The sequence below is a fragment of the Drosophila suzukii genome, unplaced genomic scaffold (genome assembly GCF_043229965.1).
Source record: "Drosophila suzukii unplaced genomic scaffold, CBGP_Dsuzu_IsoJpt1.0 scf_19, whole genome shotgun sequence".
Lineage (NCBI taxonomy): Eukaryota > Metazoa > Arthropoda > Insecta > Diptera > Drosophilidae > Drosophila > Drosophila suzukii.
The window spans coordinates 235,552-253,481 of NW_027255906.1; the positions used below are offsets into that span (position 1 = coordinate 235,552).

The 17,930-nt window shown below is 37.7% G+C and overlaps 1 protein-coding gene across 5 annotated transcripts in view; it reads left to right on the plus strand.

Annotated features, from left to right (window-relative positions):
- The window catches only part of LOC139354746 (uncharacterized), a 125,163-nt gene that overhangs the window by 61,909 nt on the left and 45,324 nt on the right, over positions 1-17,930 (plus strand). Inside the window, exon 3 of one of the 5 annotated variants that reach the window (XR_011605602.1) lies at positions 12,668-12,716. The exons of the other annotated variants lie outside the window; for them this stretch is intronic. The gene's annotated coding sequence lies outside the window, so the exon portion shown is untranslated. The remainder of the gene's footprint in view (positions 1-12,667; positions 12,717-17,930) is intronic. 5 annotated transcript variants of the gene reach the window in all.

A 17,930-nucleotide genomic window follows, 5' to 3' on the forward strand; every position in this document is an offset into this window, starting at 1 on the left:
GTGTCCTAACACCACCCCATTCAGCAAAACATTATAGTCGTCAGATTTTTGTGTAAAATTAATTTCGTAATTCTGACAAGTTAAAATATTCTATACCCACAGTAAAAGAAAATCAAAAGCAACATTAAAAAAAAATATTTCATTATTTCTCGGACCGTTTCTTTGACAGCTATATGTTAGAGTCGTCCGATTTTTATTAAATTTAAATACGAATTTCTTAAAAATACAACAAATGTTATTCCCAATAGCATAAGATAATAATATGTCAAGAAACACAGAAGCTATAATTTGTTTCATTTTATTTGTAAAATTTAAATTCGAAATTCAGAACTAATTAAAAAATGTTATTTCCAAGCGTAAGAGGTTATATGATAAAAAAAAACACATAAGATGATAAGATGCAAGGGTATAATAATTATTTCATTATTTCGCTGGCCGTTTCTTTGACAGCTCCGATTTGTATTAAACATAATTCGAAATTCTTAAGAATACACAAAATGTTATTTACAATAGTATAAGAAAAATATCAATATATTTCATATTATTTTCCCACCAGTTTTCCGATCGTTCCTATGGCAGCTATATGATATAGTCCTCCGATTTTGATAAAATTTAATTCGAAATTCAAAACTAATTAAAAAATGGTATTTCCAAGGAAAGGGGGTAATATGTTAAAAAACACCAAAGATATAATTTTTTTTACATTTTTTTCCGGATTATTTTTATGGGAGCTATAAGATACAGTTGTCCGATCCGGCTGGTTCCGACTTATATACTACCTGCAAAAGATATAAGACTTTTGTGAAAGTTTCAGCCCGACAGCTTTAAAACTGAGAGACTAGTTTGCGTAGAAACGGACGGACAGACGGACATGGCTAGATCGACTCGTCTAGTGATGCTGATCAAGAATATATATACTTTATGGGGTCGGCAACGTCTCCTTCACTGCGTTGCAAACTTCTGACTGAAATCAATATACCCTCTGCAAGGGTATAACAAGGAAGAACGCGTTACTCAGCTGAAGGGACCAAAGGGAAATGGAGATATGCAACCAGCAAAGCGAGATTGAAATGCGCCACCTTCCTGTGATCTCAATATATGGTTATGTGGACGGTAGACAGACTTAAGTCTTATGGGCGTTAGAGTGGGCGTGGCAAATTTTTTTTGGGTCAATCGATAGGTATTGACGAGACTAGCACAACAGTTAAAATTTTTTCTTGCAAGAAAATTATGGTCGCCTCAGGCTTAGGCGGTTTGTGGACGTTAGCGTGGGCGTGGCAAACTTTTTTTGGATCCATCGATAGGTTTTGACGAGACTAATACAATTCAGTTAAAATTTTTAATCTAGCATGAAAATTGTGGGCGCCACAGGTATGGGCGGTTTGTGGGCGTTAGAGTGGGCGTGGCATATTCACGTAACAAAGTTGCGCTGCGTACAAGGCTACGGAATCTAAATCTGAAGTCCCAATTCTCTATCTTTGGTTGTTTTCGAGATATCAGCGCATATATTTTCGATTTTTTGAAGCTTTTGGGCGGTTTTTGGTCGTTAAAGTGGCAAACTGTTTTTTTGGTCAATCGATAGGTATTGATGAGAGCAATACTTTTCAGCTAAAATTTTTATTCTAGCATCAAAACTGTGAGAGCCACAGTTTTGGGCGGTTTGTGGGCGTTAAAGCGTTTATACGGACAGACGGACATGGCTAGATCGCTAGTATGTAGTATGCCTGTTGCGTACTCGTACTTTCCGACTAATATAGTATATCCTTTTACTCTACGAGTAACTAACTAATCAAAAACTAGCGACAACGACTCGTCCGATCGAGAATCAACCGCTACATATAATGGTTCCTCGCATCTGACTTAATTACTGCATGAGAAAAACCAAATAATATAGAACCGACTTCTCATCAACTTTAAACCTACAAGAAGTCTGAATTTTGTTCAACATTTCTAATTTTAACCACGAAATATCTAAGTTTTGTTGCAGAGGTTCCACATACCATAGACGTGCCAAATGATCAGGTTCTACGAGGGTACAATTTTAGTCCCCATGGTAATGTCAATTTTATCGCAAAGGGGCGCGTTAAGCAGTATCAAGAAGAAATGAAACACTTAATCACAAACATAAACCTCCGCACCTGATGGAAAGATACTCCATGGTCAATGATTTGTCAGGTGCTTTCTACACGATGTATGTAAATAGTTGCCGGCCGAACTTAGCGGCAAAGAAAAAAGCCCTGCCGGCGCTCAGAGAGAGCAAAGTGCGCCGAGAAATGAGAGCAAGGGAGAGAGAACAAAGTGCTCGGCTAACTTATTTTAAAGTTTGTTATCTGAGGAACGGGTATTTGATAGTCGAGGTACTCGACTATAGCGTTCTTCCTTGTTTAACATATAACCTCCTACGCTTGGAAATAACATTTTTGAATTAGTTTTGAATTTCGAATTAAATTTTATCAAAATCGGATGACTATATCATATAGCTGCCATAATATGAAACAAATTATAGCTTTGGTGTTTTTTAACATATAACCTCCTACGCTTGGAAATAACATTTTTGAATTAGTTTCGAATTTCGAATTAAATTTTATCAAAATCGGACTACTATATAACATAGCTGCCATAGGAACGATCGTAAAATTGGTAGGAAAATAATATGAAACAAATTATAGCTTCGGTGTCTTTTAACATATAACCTCCTACGCTTGGAAATAACATTTTTTATTTAGTTCTGAATTTCGAATTTAATTTTTTCAAAATCGGTTTACTATATCATATAGCTGCCATAATATGAAACAATTTATAGCTTCGGTGTTTTTTAACATTTAACCTCCTACACTTGGAAATAACATTTTTTAATTCATTCTGAATTTCGAATTTAATTTTATAAAAATCGGACTACTATATCATAGGAACGATCGTAAAATCGGTGGGAAAATAATATGAAACGAATTATAGCTTCGGTGTTTTTTAACAAATAAACTCCTACGCTTGGAAATAACATTTTTTATTTAGTTTTGAATTTCGAATTAAATTTTATCAAAATCGGACGACTATATCATATAGCTGCCATAGGAACGATCGTAAAATCGGTGGGAAAATAATATGAAACAAATTATAACTTCGGTGTTTTTTTTTAACATATAACCTCCTACGCTTGTAAATAAAATTTTTTAATTCATTCTGAATTTCGAATTTATTTTATCAAAATCGGACGACTATATCATATAGCTGCCCAAGGAACGATCGTAAAATTGGAAGTAAAATTTTTCATTAGTTCTGAAATTTTTGAATTTAATTTTATCAAAATCGGACGACTATATCATATAGCTGCCATAGGGACGATCGGAAAATTGGTGGGAAAATAATATGAAACAAATTATAGCTTCGGTGTCTTTTAACATAAAACCTCTTAAGCTTGGAAATGACATTTTTTTTAATTAGTTTTGAATTTCGAATTAAGTTTTATCAAAATCGGACGACTACATCATATGGCTGCTATAGGAACGATCGGAAAATTGGTGGGAAAATAATATGAAACAAATTATAGCTTCGGTGTTTTTTGATATATTATCTTATACTATTGGAAATAACATTTTGTGTATTTTTAAGAATTTCGAATTATATTTAATACAAATCGGACGACTCTAACATATAGCTGTCAAAGAAACGGTCAGCGAAATAATGAAATATGTTCGTACCCAAAGGTACTCAACATGGCCACATTCAACAAATCAAGCAGTAGCCAAGTTGGGAACAGTACCAGGCGCTCAGTAGCACCCACTGCATATGAGAATGGCTGATCAGCATATTATATGTCTCACTAACTCACCGTCTCACCGACTAAACGGCACACTGACCGGCCAATGCAGTCAGCACATTTTGCAGTGTCTGCCGAGCCAACTACACAAACTGCTACCATAATCAAAACTCCCTGACCTACCTACCTACTTTAGAATATAGCTCATTCACTAATCATTACACTAAACTTTCGTCTTCCAAGAAGTATATAAACATGTACCAAATGAAGAATAAATCAGTTATCAACACACCTCTTAACTCCGCGGTTCTACTTCCTACCTCTGGGAATAGGGCTCATAATACACTATCTCCACTAGCAGCTGACCCACGATAGCTCACCCTCAGCGCAGCTCAGCATCGCCTGTGGTCCGGCATCGCAGTAACCATCGTTACCATTGCCGCTCGTTCGTCGATCGTCCTGCCATCATAGCGTCCCCGTGCCAGCGACAAGTGCTCATTACCCCCTTGTCCCGCGGTGTGACCCGGAAGTGTCTACTTCGGTTAGGCACAAACATTGGTGACCCCGACGTGATCCTTTAACATCGAAGGATCACACTCAAGCAACCCCCTTCCCACTAAAGGACTCACAGCTTTATCCAGCTTCATAGGATACGCTTCTTCTTCCAGCGTCACAGGAACTTCAGCTTAATCCAGCTTCACAGGATTCGCTTCTTCTTCCAGCGTCACAGGAACTTCAGCTTCATCCAGCTTCACAGGACTCGCTTCGTCTTCCAGCGTCACAGGAACTTCAGCTTCATCCAGCTTCACAGGACTCGCTTCTTCTTCCAGCGTTACAGGAACTTCAGCTTAATCCAGCTTCACAGGATACGCTTCGTCTTCCAGCGTCACAGGAACTTCAGCTTAATACAGCTTCACAGGATACGCTTCGTCTTCCAGCGTCATAGGAACTTCAGCTTCATCCAGCTTCACAGGACTCGCTTCTTCTTCCAGCGTCACAGGAACTTCAGCTTAATCCAGCTTCACAGGATACGCTTCGTCTTCCAGCGTCACAGGAACTTCAGCTTAATCCAGCTTCACAGGATACGCTTCGACTTCCAGCGTCACAGGAACTTCAGCTTCATCCAGCTTCACAGGATTCGCTTCTTCTTCCAGCGTCACAGGAACTTCAGCTTCATCCAGCTTCACAGGATACGCTTCTTCTTCCAGCGTCACAGGAACTTCAGCTTCATCCAGCTTCACAGGATATTCAGCTTCATCCAGCTTCACAAGATTCTTTGTTTCCAAGACACACAATATGTCTACTTCATTCATTGAGGAAACAAGTCACACAAGAATCGATTTACACAATCGATTACTAGATACACAAAACGAGCTGCAAGGGAAAATCCAACAGCTCATTAAGAAATATGGCAAGGATTCTGCCGACCGACGCCACCGAGACGGCTATTATTCTGGTAAGCTAAATCAGTTAAACGATCTCTGGCAGCAGTTTTGCGACCTAGATGAAGAAGTCCAGCAAGCGGCACTACCCACTGGAAGTGAGTACCCTTCACGACTAGTAGCACTTAAAGAGCTGGTCGAAAAATATCAGAATATCTTTCTGGACAACAAGCCGACTGGAAGCGGGCTTCCGAAGGCCCCCAGACGAACTTCGGCCAACATCAAGCTCACAACAAAAGATCAAGTCAAAGGAGATTCCGCAATTGACACGGTGATTTTACAGTTGCAGAGAAGATGCAACGAATTGGAGTCATCATTAACATTAGCCTCGAACGCCCCAACTGTCACCCCAGCCTTACAAAGGCACCTGGATCTCCATTGGGCGTTACTGAGGCAAGCCCACGACGAATTGGATAGCACACCTGGGGCCGCAGCTCTGGCAGAAGCAGAGCTAGCCCAATTCCACACATTATACGAGGAATACGAAATGAGCCTGCTACGAGAAAACGACGCGCCAATGAGCCTAAACTTGGCACTTCCGCCAATTAGCATTCCGGAGTTCAACGGCGAGTATCTAGACTGGCCACGGTTCCATGATCTCTTTGTGGAATTGGTACATAACAAACCATATTCGGCCAGTTAAAAACTACATATTCTACAGAGTTCGCTTCGTGGTGAAGCGAGGAACGTCTTGACAGACACAGCCTTCTCACAGGGTGGCTATGACGACACCTGGTTGCGGTTGAAGGCCAGGTACCAGAACGGCAAAATACTAGTATTCGCCGCCATAGCAAAAATTATTGACCATAAGCCCATAGACGGTTCCTCGCGCCAACTAAGGGCATTACATGACACTATAAAAAACTCAATGAGTACTCTTCAAAACCTCGATATCAGCACAAAATCCTGGGATCCAATCCTGTGTTTTCTTATCAGAAGAAAACTAGACCAGCAGTCTCTAACTGCTCTAGAAAATTCAGCGGATGCACCAACGGAAATTCCAACGTTATGGAGTGTACTGACGTTTATTGAGCGGCGCGCTTGCATGCTGGAGACGATAAGCGCTCAACCTACAGCAACACTCCGCCATCAGTCAGTTCACAACGAAGAGAGCTGTAAGATTTGTCACCTAGGACAACATAATCTTAGAGCATGTAGCCGGGTCCAGCAAATGGACCCCAAAGCACGGCGCCAAGCCATTATTCAAGTAGGAGCATGCACAAATTGTTTGTCTACAGCTCATAAGGTTGAAAACTGTGGATCACCGACCACTTGTCGAGTCTGCCAGCAACGGCATCATTCACTGTTACACCAAGGACCGACTAGCAATCCAGTGGCCGGCGCAGTAACCATTGCAGGCTACGACGACGTAGGAGGATATACTCTGCTCGCGACCGCCAAGGTCTCATTACAAGGGCCAAACGGTCAATTAAAAACATGTCGCGCTGTAATAGATGGTGGATCACAGGTGAATCTTATCTCAAGGAGAATGGCAGATCTGCTATCTCTTAAGGAAATGTCACCGATTGAAATATCTGGAATCGGAGGAAAGATATCAACAGCAATTAGATCAACACTAAAGCTCTCATCAGTTACATCAGGGTTTGAAAGACTAATAGAGGTATATATTATTCCCACAGTCATTCCAGACCAACCGTCAGTATCGATTGATAACGATCTTAATATTCCCGGGGGACTGCCATTAGCAGATCCTGACTTTCGGCAACCTGGACCCATTGACCTAACCTTAGGGTCGGAGGTGTATTCTCGTGTAATAACCGGTGAACTTCTTGAACTAGGACCTAATAAACCTTTGGCACAAGGCACTAGGCTTGGTTATGTAATCACAGGTTATCTCAATAAAGAAACCTCATCTGATACGGAAATCAACCCTATTCTGGTAGAAGGCAGAGGTGATTTTGCAGGACCGAACGCTGCTTATGAGCCAACAAAAGCTAAAAATCCGATGAATATAGAACCGACTTTTCATCAATTTAAAACCTACAAGAAGGCTGACTTTGGTTCAACATGTCCAACCCTATCCAAGAAATATCTTAGTTTTATTGCAGAATGTCCACATACCATAGACGTGCCAAATGATCAAGTTCTACGAGAGCACAATTTCAGTCCCCACGGTAACGTCAATTTTATCGCAAAGGGGAGTGTTAAGCAGCATAAAGAAGATGTGAAGGACCTGAATCACAACCATGAACCGCCGCAGTTGAAGGAAAGATCCTCCTCGGTCAAAGATTTGTTAGGTGCTTCTTATACAATTCGGTCAAGGGCTGACCGACATCACGCCTTAATTGAGGGTACCAATCAATGGGGGGAGAATTTTCGTACCCAAGGGTGACCAGCACCCAACAAATCAAGCAGTAGCCAAGTTGGGAACAGTACCAGGCGCTCAGTAGCACCCACTGCAGAAGAGAATTGCTGATCAGCATATTATATGTCTCACAACCTCACCGTCTCACCGACTCGACGGCTCATTGACACGCCAATGCGGTCAGCATTTTTAGCAGTGTCAGCCGTGCCAACTACGCAAGCTGCTACCATAATCAAAATTCCCTGACCTACTTTAGAATATAGCTTATTTCATTAATCATTGCACTAAACTTCCGTATTCAAAGTAGTATATAAGCATGCATCAAATGAAGAATAAATCAGTTATCAACGCAACTTATAAATCCACGGTTTAACTTTCCACGTCCTGGAATAGAGCTCGTAATCCTATACTATCTCAACTAGCAGCTTACCACGTTAGCTCAACCTCAGCGCAGCTTCAGCATCGTCTGTGGTCTGGCATCGCGTAACCATCGTTACTGTTGCCGCGACGAGATCGTCCTGCCAGCAAAGCGTCCCCGTGTCAGTGCTCAATACCCACTTGTCCCGCGGTGTGACCCAGAAGTATTTACTTCGGTAAGGCACAAACACATATATTTATTTCAAATGGGGTATTAGTGCGCCTTAAAACTGTTTTGATTCCTAAGCCTTTCATTTTGTTAAGCTGTGGGTTTTTTGCAATGCTCAATCTTTATTTTTTTAGAAAAGAAACCTAGGGTTAAATATTAAAAGTATTGGTGGAGTTGATAAACGATTTCTTAAGTCCTTAAAAACTTTCATTTGTTCTTCATCCGTCGGGAACGGTCCTCCTTTCTTTAATAGTTCCACTAATGGTCGGGCTATACTTGCATAAGTCGGAACAAATCTACGAAAATATGAGAACATACCTAAACAAGAGTGAAGTTGTTTTGTATTATTCGAAACAGGATAATTTTATATAACTTCTATATGCGAATCATTAGACAAAATCCCATTATTGCTGACACTGTACCCTAAATAATCTAGTACCTTTCTTAAAAATAAGCTCTTCTTAAAATTGATTTCTAAACGAAATTTTGCTAATCGTTCCAGCAATTGTACCAAGATTTCAAAGTTTTCCTCTACTGTTCTTGTAGCTACTACTATATTGTCCATGTGAACAACAATTTTGAGATTTCTAACCAAGTCCATCAGACTGTTAGAAATAAATCGCTGAAATACTGACGGCCCATTTTGCAATCCAAATGGCATTCGTATATACTCAAACTGTCCTTGTGGCGTTACAAACGACTTGACGGTACCCACTTTTTAAATCAATAACCGAAAAGCAATTCTTTCCCTCTAAATACTCAAGACAATCTTCTATTAAAGGCAAAGGGAAATTATCACGAATTGTGCACTTATTAAGGCTTCTGCAATCAACACATTCTCTTATTTCACCGGTTTTTTTTAACTAATACAATTGGGGAGGAAAATGGTGAATTACTCGGACGTATTATGTTATCGTGTAGCAACTCTTCAATTATTTTCGAAACCTTATCTCGTTCAAAATATGATAGCCGTCTAGGCTTAAAATGCAAAGGAGTATCACTTATTAGTTTTATACTCATTTTGCAAACAGGTTCAGCTAATTTCGTACTTAAAACATTTAAATAACTTTCACAGATCAACTTGCATAATTTTTCTCCATTCCCAAACCCGAATTCGCTACCGATATCTAGAATTGTATTCAACTCTGTTGTAACACCTGCACACAAATAATCCATGTCATTCATCCACTGCTCAATTTGGGTATTCTCGGTATTTAATTGACCTTCCTTTATGTCAATGTTTATCTTATTGTCCATTGTATTATAAAACAGAGATGCACAAGAAGTAGTTAAATCAAATTTATTATTCTCAAAAAGTGACATTTTTCCATAGTTCCTGTGGATTAATTGTAATTGTAAAGCGTCAATAGCGATTCTGCCAAGAATCATAGCAACAGGTAATTCATCATCGTGAACAACAAAAACTTCAATTTCATTAACTTTCAAATTAAACTTAATATAGCATTTAACTGCTCCGCATAGCAAAATATTTCTTCCATAAATTCCACTTTATTTACTCTCGAATGGGTTGGCTAGCGTAACATCTTTTGGCAAATTTGTCTTGCTTACAAAGCTAACCGGGCTACCGGACGCTTCGACGGAGTGGTACTCCCAACACTGCACATGCATTTTCAAACTCTACAATCCATAATTTGACAGGAATGTCATCCTCTCCCGAAAAGAGCTCCAGTACCGCCATTATATCCGCGATATCACCCCGTGAAAATTTTGCGTCCATTTTTATACCAACTTGGTTCCGTTCTATGTCGCTTAGCGTTGTTTGAAGTCCCGCTACTCCTGGATAAACATCAGCCAGATCCTCTCGAAACGTGCGCTCATCCAGTCCAATTTGAGCCACGTGCTGCACAGGAGGTTCTGCATGGGCTATCTTGTCTTGTAAGTCGGTGTCACCTCCCGCAGCTTGATCTTCAGACACTTGTCTGGTGCCGCGAAACCATGCTGCCGCCAACAGCCTGATCTTGCAACACAATGTTGTTTGCAGCTGCCTGACCATGTTCGTCATCCGGGCCAGCCTCATGCTTATCGCTCATTTTAAACAAAGTGTTTGCCGCAATGCCCAATTGGTGTATGGAAGCCCCAACGCCAAAATGCACTTCGCTGGCTCTCAATAGCTGTAAAACCTTTTCCTTTGATTGCTTCAATATATCAGAATACAACATGGGTACTATATGTGAAAGCTATGGCCAATCACCCCACACCTGAATTGTAAATGGTGCTTCTTAATTTAATGATTTTATTTCTTCTCTTCTAATGTTCCGCGTGTTCTCTCTTCTTCTTCAATTACAAGTGGCCTATTTATCTCGACAATCGAGTTCACCATGTAACCGATATCTGTTATCTTATCGATTTTTAATATAATGTTACATTATAGAAAGTACACACTAAAATACAATGCAAAATATAACATTATGTTCACACTTAATACTATTTAGTATATATTCACATATGTTTACAATAGTATATATTTACATATGTTTACAACAGAAAGTACACATAACATTATGTCACACTTAATACTATTTAGTATATATTCACATATGTTTACAATACTCATTAATTGCTACGTAATTTGGTATTACTAAAAAGTGTGTTCCCTTAAGTGGAATTGGTATAACATGATATAAGTGATAAACAGTTGGCTCAAAAATTGGAGCTCTTACTCTATTATGTCTGTTTCATTTATTTGGAAATGTATATTTATTAACTCATACGCTTGTTCATTTGAAACAATTTTGAGCCCTTGATTCTCGACGAACTCTATAATCCTATTTAGTTCTGCCTATGCTAAAATAAATTTAGGCACAATTCGAAGTTTCGCTAGCAATATGTTCTCCGCAATATTCTTCAAGTGTACTGCTAACAAATCAATACTGTAACTAACACTGTTTAAGTGCTGGAGCATATGTATTTTCATTGTGATCTTGCGTTAATTCCTTATATACGTTGTTTTTGTAATTTTTTTTAAACAAATTTATTAAATCTTGTTTCTTATAAATGTGTTTAGATATTTTTGTGAATCTACTTACGGTTTCTCGATAAAAGCTTCTTTGTTTATCTGCTTCCATTGTTATAAGCCTTGTCTCATTTCTTAGTTCTTTTCTATTTCTATTTCTATTTTCCATTTCCTATTCATCATAAGCATTCATGTTTCCAGATACTTTCTTTACCTAACCCATTAAAAATTCGTCTTTTGTCCCTAGTCCTTGGTCTACGTGTCTGTAGTGTTTCCTTAACCTTATATATTTATACCCGTTACTCGTAGAGTAAAAGGGTATACTAGATTCGTCGTAAGAAATGTAACAGGCAAAAGGAAGCGTTTTCGACCCCATAAAGTATATATAAATTAGATTTAGTATGTGGGTAGCTGCAGAAGAGTCCCTCGCTGCAGTCCTCACTGAAGAGTTATGATGATTACGCTGGAAGGGTAACTGCCCTCCGTTCGCTGCTGGCCTAGAGACTCAGTCAGTGTTTAAGTAATAAGAAGATATACGGCGGTTGCCGGAGTTATTTCAGAATGAACTTGTGTTCTGAACTGAATCTTAAAGCTAACATAATTGAACTTCATAGCGGCCACTCCAATGGGCAGTTCTTGCCGGCTATGCATGAGCTTCCGGCCAGACGATGTGCCAGCAGTTTGGCCGGAGCGGACTTTTGGGCGATTGGTTAATGCCGTCGCCCGGCTGAGTTAGTTATCTTATATTCTTGATCAGGATCACTAGCCGAGTCGATCTAGCCATGTCCGTCTGGCCGGATGAACGCTGAGATCTCGGAAACTAGATAAACTAGAGCTAGGCTATTTAGATTTGTTGTGGAGATTCCTGAGCTTCTTACGCAGCGCAAGTTTGTTTCAGCAGAGTGTCACGCCCACTCTAACGCCCACAAACCGACCAAAACTGTGTATTGTATTGTAACAATGTATTGTTCTCATCAATACCTATCGATTGACCCAAAAAAAAGTTTGCCACGCCCACTTTAACGTCCACAAACCGCCCAAACCAGTGACGCCCACAATTTTCATGGTAGATACAAAATGTTTACTTAAATGTATTGGTCTCGTCAATACCTATCGATTGATCCAAAAAAAAATTTGGCACGCCCACTCTAACGCCCATAACGCTTAAATCTGTCTACCGCCGGTAGGTGGCGCATTTTAATCTCGCTTTGCTGCTTGCATATCTCCATTTCTCTTTGGTCCCTTCAGCTGAGTAAAGTGTTCTGTGATAGTCGAGGTACTCGACTATAGCGTTCTTCCTTGTTTTTTTATAACGTTTTCTATGTCTAACAACGCCCTTTCTATTTGTTCAATTTTACCTTCATAATTCTTAATGTTTATAACATGGTCGAACGTCTTTGCTCCCACCATTACTCTCGCTTCTCCAAGATCCATCTTTACGATCGCTTCTTTCTGTTTTAATCTTCGCACATCTGTTGTCTGTCCCTGGACCAATATGCATCTGTAACCGTGAACGAATTACTATTTATTCTGTTTTTGTGCTTTTTTATTTTTGATTTGTGTATTTTTTGGTTTCTTTTAGTGACAATTGGGCTAAATCTTCGTGTACTGTGAGCTCCGTAAATCTAGGCGTAAGCATATTTTTTCTATTCTCCTTGCTATGGGCTTCATCTTCCTTTTCCAACTCTAAGGGTTCTTCTTTTTCCTCATTAAGTTTTACAGTCCTATCCTGTTTTAGTTTTTCTAACTTTTCTTTAACCTTATAAATTTTTTCCTGATAAGCATTTAGCTTCCTCAAGTACTCATGATCAGTATCAAAATTGATCTCTCGTTCGAAAACGTGTGTCCTACCCGACAACAATTCGAATGGCTTTAATTTCATACTGGAGTGTATTGAGTTATTATAAGTTAGGAATACTTCATCCAAAATTTCCTCATGCTCATTTTATAGATTTAAGTCCATCCTTGTTTTCAGAATTGTTCTATCAGCGTTGAATATAGTCTTTCAACCGGTGAATTGCTGGACAATTGTTGAAATGTCACATGCAATTCCATTCCGTTGGCTACAGAAATCGCTGAATGATGCCTAGGCATAACCTGCGCCTTGGTAGCATATGAACCTCTTGGGAACACCGTACTGACTTATGAAGGAAACGTATCTATGATTGTTATGACATAATTTTTGTTGATTGTGTATAAATCTGTCTGTCAAGTGGCTTGCACGGGGTTTCTGTATTCTGGAATACTAACTTTTGTGGTTGCCGATCATATTTTAACGTCTGGCAAATTTCACACGCATTAACGTCCTGAGTTATTCGGTTTGTCATGAATGGGAAATAAATGTCACGTCTCATTTTCCAAAACGTTTCATTTATTTCCCTAGTCATCTTACTGCTTTAAGCAGCTTGCTCTTGCTAAAATAACTCTGAAACGTTTTTTCTACCTTCTTAAAAATCTCAACTCATGTGTATATGGCACACATCCTGTACGCGTTTAGCACTTCCTTCAGAATTGTTGTAATTTGTTCTATTTTGAACTCCTCTTATATTATTCCTAAAAGGTGTTACCAGTGTTCTGTCTGGTGTTCAGTGGCTTCTCTACCAAATGAATGCTACTTAATTCCAGTTCATTTGTATGGCCTGCATTCGCATAAGTGTAAGTGTAAGAGATTGTAAACTTGCAGTTCAATTCTGCTCAAGGCGACTGCCACGACGTTTTGTGACCCTTTTTTGTAGGTCGCCTCGTACTCATACTCCAATAGTGGCAGCTTCCACCTCACAAACTTTGAATTGCGTTCTTTAAATCCCACGAGCCAAGTTAGTGGCCGATGATCTGTGACTATTGTACCGTTGTGACCAAACAAGTATGACCTGAAATGCTTTATACCCCAAACTGTGGCAAGTATTTCTTTTTCTACAGTGGAATAATTGACTTCGTCCTCATTTAATGTTAGGCTCGCAAATGCAATTGGGCGATCTCTTCCCATTGGTCCTTGTTATAACACCGCACCAATATCAAAAATGCTAGCATTTGTCGTTAAAAAAAGGGCTTTGTGAAATCGGGATATCTTAAAAGTGGGTCATTGTATAACAACGTTTTGCATTATTCAAAGGTTTTTGTGTACTACTCATCTACGATTATTTGTTGTTTCCCTTTTAGTCTCTTAGTTAACGGTTTTGTTAATTTATCGAAATATTTTATAAACATTCTGTAATACCCAATGAGTCCTAGAAACGACATGCAATCTTCTTGCATGCCCCAAATACTCTACTTCCTTCTTCAAAATTTCTGATTTATCTGTTTGAAGTAGAGCAAATAGTAAGCTCCACTTAAGCTTTAAAAACTGTCCTCAAGTCTTGCATGTGGCTTTGCAATGACTTACTTTCCCATCAGGTTATTAATCACACTTTGAAATGTAGCCGGAGCAATTCAATTGAAATGGCGTCCTTACATATTCAAAGTGCCCGTTATCTGTTGTAAATGCCGTTTTCGGTATGTCCTGTTTTTTCATCTCAATCTGGTAGCCAAATCTAAGAAGTACATGGCCTTTCCCAGTTTATACAATACTTTGCCGATCTTATCCTTTACTGTCTTCATCACAATCCAAGGTGATTGACTGTGCCTAATTACTTCCCCTTCTAATAACTTCTGTATTTGTGTTTGCATTCCCTCTCTTTGTTTAAATCCATATTTGTATGGCTTTTAATATATATATATATTTATATATATATTATATATTTTATATATATATATATATTTATATATATATTATTTATATATATATGTTTATTTATTGGGTTTATTTTTTTTCTCTACATACTCCTGTTAAAATGGTTCAAGCATTTCGATTTCTACATTGTCTTTAGAATCATATGCAGTGACCGCCAAGGGTTTTTCCAGGTATATTTTCTTTTCTTCTTCTGTGAAATTACCTACCTCCAAATCGGCTGGTCCCTATCTTGCATAATAAATTCCACCAGTTATCTCTAACCCTTCTTGCACTTGTGTATTTTGTATTAAAAATGAACAAATATTTATCGAGATTGGTAAGTTTATAATTGTTTTATTTGCTTCCTGCAGGAAATGTATGTCATTTGTATGTTTTTAATAAAAGATTTTCTAAATCTAAGCTTGCACCTAACTTAATTAATGTGTCCATTCCCAATAATCCATCAAACCAGGAATTGAAATGTCCGTCTGTCCGTCCGTTTCTACGCAAACTAGTCTCTCAGTTTTAAAGCTATCGGGCTGAAATTTTCCCAAAAGTCTTATATCTCTTGCAGGTAGAACCAGACGGATCGGAATAATAGGAATAATCGGAAAAAAAATTTTTAAAAATTATATTTTTGGTGTTTTTTTTACCATATAACCTCCTAAGCTTGGAAATAACATTTTTTAATTTGTTTTGAATTTCGAATTAAATTTTATCAAAATCGGACGACTGTATCATATAGCTGCCATAGGAACGATCGGAAAATTGGTGGGAAAATAATATGAAACAAATTATAGCTTCGATGTTTTTTGACATATATACTATTAAGAATATAATTTTTTGTATTTTTAAATTTAATAAATATAACTGCAAGGGTATACAAGCTTGCCGAAGTTAACTTCCTTTCTTGTTTTGTAATAATGTTTTCTGCAATATTGCCCGTCAGTTACACTTGCGCGATGCAGTGGTTTCTGATGGCAACAATTAATTAAAAATAATTGGTTGTTTGATTCTACACTTTCTACGCCTTTGTTCTTTTTTCCCTTTGCATGGTGCTGAAGCTATTTAAAATTCTTGCGCGAAGCATTTATTCCAGCCACGAGCGGACAGTGACTTGCAATTAGTTATCTTCTTTTTGTTTTTATTTCTTTTCATTTATTGACACAGGCAGGTATCCAACCGGCGACGTGGGTTTCTTTTCCCAAGTTGCATGTCCGACGTTCGCTTCCAACATCGAACCTCCGAACATCACGCTCCGTCGAACTATATTGTTCGATGAATGTTACCGCTGCCGGGATGCCTTGCAACGAAATTCACAGCCACTACATTAGTTTATTTAATTCAATTCATTTATTCCTGCTACTTCTTTTTTTATACCCTTGCAGAGGGTATTATGATATTAGCCAGAAGTTTGCAACGCAGTCTGTCAGTCCGTTTGCAAGTCTATATCTCCATCTGTAGTTATTCGATTGATTTCATGTCTTTTGCATAAAATCCTCTGAAACCTCTACTTTTTAAATACATTTTTTTAAACACACAAAATGTTTAATTTATTAAAAATGAAAACAAATTTTAATTTAAAAAACTTTTTTTTAACTATTGCCCCCACAAAAAAATTTGTTTGTTTTAATTTTAAAATAAGCCTCCATTTGTCACCTACAAACGTTTTTTTATAGGTTGGAGCCATTTTTAATTTTCAAGATATCGAATTTAGTGTAGAGACTTGAATGCCCATTCGAATAACTCCCATGGCGTTTGTATTGGGTTAGTTACTCTTTGCAGACTAGCTCTGGCGGCTAACCTTTTAACTGTAAGCCATCACACGCACCTTTGCCGTGAGATGTGGGGAAAAAGAGCCACCCAGCCTCTAAACCAAAATCTTTCAGGTGATGCGTTAGATTTGAGCTGGCGCGCAATACAAAAACAAAAAAATTTTGCAAATCTAACGCATCACCTGAAAGATCAAGCGAGATGGCTGCTGAAAATATCAGAGGGCTTATTACATTAAATTCGATATCTTAAAAACAAAAAAGGACTCCAACCTATAAAAAAAATTGATTGTAGGTGACGAATGGAGGCATATTTTATAATTAAAAGAAATATATTTTTTTTGTGGGGCAATAGTTAAACATTTTTTTTTTAATTAAAATTTTTTTTTTTTTAAGAAATTAAAAATTTTGTGTGTTTAAAAAAAATGTATTTTAAAAGTAGTGGTTTCACAGGAATTTATGCAAAAGACATGAAATCAATCGGATAACTACAGATGGAGATATAGACTTGCAAACAGGGGCTACTTTTTAAAAACTAGCTTTTTTTAAAAACTTTAAAAAATTCGAACTTAAAAAAATATTTTTTTTTTCGGCCAAATCCTGATAGACGTGTTTACTTATTTTCCGAAAAGTATACGTAAGAAAAGTTTCAGGCAAATCAAAAATGTGAAATTTTTTTTTTGCAAAATCCGTCCGGTTGTTAAAAGAAAAATAATTGGAAAAACATTTTTTTTTAATTATATGTTTCTTAACATATAACCTCCTACGCTTGGAAATAAAATTTTTTAATTAGATCTGAATTTCGAATTTAATTTTGGTGGGAAAATACTATGAATCACATTATAGCTTCGGTGTTTTTTGACATATTATTTTATACTATTGGAAATACAATTTATTGTATTTTTAAGAATTTTGAATTAAATTTAATAATTATAACTGCAAGGGTATACAAACTTCGGATTGCCGAATTCAACTTCCTTTCTTGTTTGACATATTTTCTTATACTATTGGTAATATAATTTTTTGTATTTTTAAGAATTTCGAATTAAATTTAATAAATATAGCTGCAAGGTTATACAAACATCGGCTTGCCGAAGCTAACTTCCTTTCTTGTTTGTACTTCATTTTATACTTTTATCAATTTTGTCGTTATTATATGCACCTTTTCTTTTTGTTTATACACCACACACCTCACTTCCATTACATCATTATTCTTTTTTTAACTAACTGTTCCAAACAGATTGTTTTTTTTTCATTTCGATTCTTCCTCAGTCATCTGGGTTCTTTTTTCTTTCCAGCTGAGGGGTCCGGCTTCGCCTGTTATAATATCGCTCTGATGGTGGTCAAGTAGTTTTTTAAATTAA